Here is a 5,531-nt window from a genome sequence, read left to right as displayed (position 1 = left end):
ATCCAGAACTGCCAACAAGCACACAAAATGTATCCAAAAAGCCAGCTTCTCTAGTTAAAGGATTTGGAAGTGAGTGGTGTAACAGAACATAAAATCTTTACCGCAATGCTTTATTCTACTTCAGCCAATTATCAACGGAAGCATCTACCTCCCCTATGATTTCAAATGGGTGCATATAAGTTGCTCATCTTTCACCTCACACCCAGCCCACATCCCACAAATTCAGGTGGTGCATCCTGACTCTGACTGGGTGGCATTGGCAGGGCCTTGTGGCAAGATGACTCCCACATCCCTTTGAACCGGGCAGTGCTCTGACTAGCCAGTCTGGGTACTGCCAGAGTCAGCAGGGAACGGTAGCAATGAGTTTCAACAAGGCCGCTCCAGTTGGGGTTAGCATTCCACTGTCCCCTATCTCTTCTATTGGCAGAGTGGAAAGATGGATCTCCAATCTCTCTTGGCAGGAAAAAGACTGAACTAGACAGTAAAGAATCTGCCTGCAATGTAGGAGACCTGGGTTCAATGCCTGCATCAGGAAGATTCCTAGAGAAGGGAGTGGCTACCAAGTACAGTATTCTTGCCTGGAGAATTCCATGGACAGAGGAGCCTGGTGGGTTACAGTCTATGAGGTCACAAAGAGTCAGAACGACTAGTGACTAACACTTCACTTTCAGTGGGAGGCAGGGTACTACGCACTCTAGTTTCCTCCTCATGGTGTCAGCAGGGCTCAGTGGAACCTTAAGCCTCCACTCTTCTTAAGTATCAACAGGATTGAGCAAGGGAAGTGGAGATAAGGCTAATCGGTAATTGATTTCTCCCTTTTTTGGGGTTGGTAATGCTCAGTAGGGGGCTGAGCCTCCACACCTACCTGGGGTCAGTAAGGAGGAATTATGTGACCTAGGTGGCAGTCAGCTTTCCCTCCCCTCTATGCTGATGCCTGAGGATTCCAGGAGGCTTCCCCACCCATCTACTGTCAGCAATGCTTGGGTATGGCTGACACAGCCCACACCAACTAGGATACAGCGGGCATCAATGCTCCACCTTCTACAGCAAGGTACCAGGAAGGACCAAACAGGCTGACTGAACTTTCACACCACCAAAGGGAAATGTTTAAGTGAATGAAAACATATAGCACCAATATCTTTGTAAAGAAATTTTACCAAGTGGAATATATATTATAAAAATTCAGCCATTATGACCTATTATTTTAAGTCTGGCAATTGAAATTTAAAATTCAATTTGTAAAAAGCATAAGTACTTTTAAGTAACCTCTCTATTAAGCTGATATACAGGATTGGAAAATTCATTCCTGTATTTATAAAATTAAATTACTTGGTAATACAAAAATTTTACATGCTTGAAATTTCTGTCAGTCTAATCACTGAAGTTCTTAAAAACTAAATCAATGCTGTTAAAATGAAACACGCAGTTCTAAATGTTTGAATGTACATTTGAAAGTATTTACTTACCTAAGTTTGTAACTGGGGGTAGTTATAAAGATCTTTAAAAGTGATTGCTCAAATTTGCCAGTACAGAATAAACAATGAGCTTAAAATGATAAGGAGGAATTAAATGTTCATATTTCTAAGTAAACTATCAACTTGTTAAATTCCACATAAACATGATTAGTCTTAATTGAAATCAAGGTCAGCATATTCTGACACTGCAGGAATGTGTCCAGTGATTCTTCCTAACTTCATTCTCTCTGTTTGGAGATAATGTACTTTCTGAGAGGCAGAATTTATTTCCAGATTGCATCTGAGTAGTTTGATATGCCCAGAAATCTTCTCCTTAAGTTCTAATAAATCAAGGAAAAGCACCACAAGTACATGTACATGCCCTACAATGCTACCTTTTACATTCTGTCCAGTATTTGCCAGTTTCTTCCCCTAAAGGATAAAATCTAATCCTATGTCTCATTTATGCCTAACAACATTTTTGTTAATAAAAAAACTTTAGCAGCACAATCTGTTAAGCCAGACATGTAATATTTCTTTACATTTATTATATAGTTTGTAATATTTAAAACAACAATGCATGATACATATTGAGATCCTTTTTATTGACAGAGGAGTAAAAAAATGCATAGAGTAAGACAGTTAAGTTCACATTTCTGATATTGGTGAAGCTAAGTTTCAAATCCTAGTTTCTCAAAATCTCCATCCTTTTTGCCGCATAACAACTATCCATCCCTTATAGTCTCATGATGTGTAAGTATGTGTTCCACAGTCATTGCTAATTCTCAGTTACATAGCAAATGTGCAACTTTTTTAAAAAATTCCATTAAAATGAAAGACTTAGACAGTCAGTTTTAAAATTTCTGAAATCAAGACTTAAACCCTCCTTTAAGTACCAGAAAGATGCCAATCTAAAGATCTTCTTTAACACATTACTTTTATCCTAGGGTTAAATCTCCACTGGGCCTGGCCTCTCTCCCTCTTTTCCCTTTCTCCAGTAAAGGATCCATTTTAGACTCTGCTCTTAGTTGACATGGGAATGAAGTCATTACATCCAAGTTAGGGCCATTGTCTCTGGGAATTTGGCCTAAGTCATTATAGACAATGACTCATATAGGGCATAAAGACTATGCCCAGAGACTTTTAACCCAGAATTAGACGTTGTATATAAAATATACCATTAAAGCAAACCGTTCATACAGCCAGATTTCTGTCTGCTTTCTTATGAAAAGAAATACAGAAATAGGCATTTTGGATGATCTCGAATTTCTTTTGTATTGACCTGAAAATTTTTAAAGAAACTAATGAAAAATAAGATATAAAGATAAAGTGATGATGTAGGCTCTGGTTTGTAGATTTTTTCAGTAAAAAGAGCACAGAAAGCAACCAAATCTTGCAATTGAAAAATTCAATTGAAGAAATGAAGAAATCTAAAAAATTAGATGAGAATTATTACCATTCCTTCTTTACTAAGTTCTCATAAAATTCTCTTTTACTATTGCTTAAAATAAATGAAATAAAGAAAACAAAGGAACCCAACTCTGTGATTAGAAACAAAGGTGACTCTATAAGGAAAATTTGCTTATCCATAATGATGTTCATATTCAACTTATACTGTTTTATGTTTTTAAAAAATCATTTTTTCTCCTAATTCAAAATTTAAGATATATATATTCACTTCATAAGTCATAAATAATAAAATAACTTTATTGTAAATTATATTAATGAATAAAAATAAAAACAATTTAATGTGTTCTTCAAATAGGAAGTATATATAACCTACAAGATGCAAAGACATTTTTACTGCTATTCTGTACCAAATATATGTTTTTTAAACGTTGAAACTCACTTCTTTTCCATGATAAAAGAAAAAAAATCAATATATTTCTCACAGCAATCTTTCCCCTTTTCTGAATTAACCTCTTTATTAAGAAGCTATGTTTTTACAAAAGGAGAAAGACATGAGACTGAGAAAGAGAGTAAGAGAAGTAAAAAATATAAAATAAAATGTGGTCCATCCATCTCTCACATAATTGAAATTAGGCATGTGTATGTGAAAATAATTAATATGTGTGTCCATTTGAACATCAAATATATCACTGCAAATTTCAGTATACCATACACAGTGGGTACACACTAAAATCTTAAAGAGGTAGATAAAAGTCATGTTAAGTGGAATTTCAATGAGAACACTATGATATCAAGCTTCTCAAGAGCAGTAACTGATCTTAAGAAAAGAGCGTATTAAGCCTTCACATTTCTGATGATTTTAGTTTTCAACTTGTGCATGTTGATTGCCAAGCTATGAAGGTAGAAATATCTGACTTTTTGTATTCTTTCTGTTTTCTTTCTGTTTTTCCTTCTCCACTAATGGAAGGTATGCATTGGCGAAGTAACATAGGAATAAAAGGAAATGGTACACATGGGGAAGAGATGCTACAGCATTAGAATTATGTGCCATGTCTAGACAGCAATCAATAGACCCTGAGGAGAATGGTGCTGGGCTGGATGCATGGGAGGTTGCCAGGAAAAATAAAATAGAATAAATAGATTTTCATAAGTGTCTTAAGATTGGAGATGTCATCAGACATTTCACAGATCTATTGAGCCCTTGAAAAATCAATAATAAAGCATAAAAATTAAGGTGATCACTAAGTCTATGAAACACAAAAAGTAAAAATTTATTGTACAAATGATATAAATTTATCATTTTGTTTTTAGAATGAAAAATAATGTCCCCCAATTTAGCCAAATAATGTTTCAAAACACTTTAAGGAAAGTGAGGAAAGCAAAGTGAGAGTAGGGTAGTAAAATTCCACAAATTCCATAGAATAATCAATAGACACTGCCTTATAAACATACTGTACCACATTCTGCAGCCATAAATATCAGAAGAAATGTCCAGCTTAAAATTGTTAAAGCCAGTTTATCTTAGGAGTAGTGATAAGAGCCAGGAAAGAGACTGCAGTTATTATCAATAATTATTAAATTACATAAATATTTAATATATTTTAATATATGTAAATGTATTAATTTTAGAAATAAATTTTTTAAGTTTTTAAGAAATAAAACCTAAGTACTAATATAAGATATGGCATTTCTGAAGAAATTTGTTGTAAGAGTAGTTAGGACCGTTTTTAGAATGAGTGATAATATGTGATTAATTTTCATACCCTTAAGCTGATTTCATTATTCTTAATTAATATTGCTGTTGGCATTATAAATTCTTATTTTAAACTACAGCAAAAAAGAAAAATGCATCCATGCATTGTGGGAGGTGACAATATTATAATAACTACAAGCTTGTACTTTTTCCCTTTACAGTGTCTGTGCACTATAAAGAAAAACCCCAGGAGGGGAAAAAAAGAAGGAAGAAGAAAAAAAAAAAAGAATAACATGAACTTGTAGAAATGGAAGGAGTGCCACATCTCAAATGACAACCAAACAAAAATACAAATTCCAGACATAACCCAACACAGGAGATTGTTTCTATATACCTAGTTTCCTGAGGTTATTGATCCTAAGGAGACCAGTCCATCTCAGTTGGTGAATTCTAATATTTATTAATCATTATCTACTCACCATTAGACAAAATATGTAAGTTCATTAAAGTTGTGTAATACTTCATTATAAGTATTTTTCAGTAAGGTACCATTCCCTTATATCTTTTTTATTTTCCCCAAATTTACTTTTTCTGATAAGTTCACTTATACTACTTAACATCTTTATCTCCCCCTTTTAAAAGCACAGTGTGGTTTAAAACTTTAAATGAAAAAGGTAGAATTATTGCCATCGGTTGCTTAAGTACTTTCATCTCACTGTCACTGAGGTGTTATTCCTAAATTCTTTACTAGCATTAGAAAGTCAGTGTATAACATGTTGTGGGAGCTTACCAGGTGTCTCATTGCTAAAGAATCCACTTGTCAGTGCCAGCGACACAGGAGAGATGGTTTAAATCCCTGGCCAGAAAGGTCCCCTAAAAGAGCTGGCAACCCACTCCAGTATTCTTGCCTGTAAAATCCCATGGACAGAGGAGCCTGGCAAGCTAAAGTCCATGGGGTTGTAAAGAGTCAGACA

The 5,531-nt window shown here is 34.7% G+C and overlaps 1 long non-coding RNA gene across 1 annotated transcript; it reads left to right on the top strand.

Moving 5' to 3' along the window:
* Positions 1-629: 629 nt before the first annotated feature.
* On the top strand, positions 630-5,081 carry LOC145539222 (uncharacterized). The gene is made up of 2 exons (XR_014077643.1): positions 630-800; positions 4,779-5,081. It is a non-coding gene; the product is annotated as an uncharacterized LOC145539222 (long non-coding RNA).
* Positions 5,082-5,531: the final 450 nt, after the last annotated feature.

Source organism: Giraffa tippelskirchi, chromosome 2 (genome assembly GCF_054371585.1).
Source record: "Giraffa tippelskirchi isolate mGirTip1 chromosome 2, T2T-mGirTip1v1.2.pri, whole genome shotgun sequence".
NCBI classification, from domain to species: Eukaryota; Metazoa; Chordata; class Mammalia; order Artiodactyla; family Giraffidae; genus Giraffa; species Giraffa tippelskirchi.
This window is presented reverse-complemented; position numbering and strand designations above follow the sequence as displayed.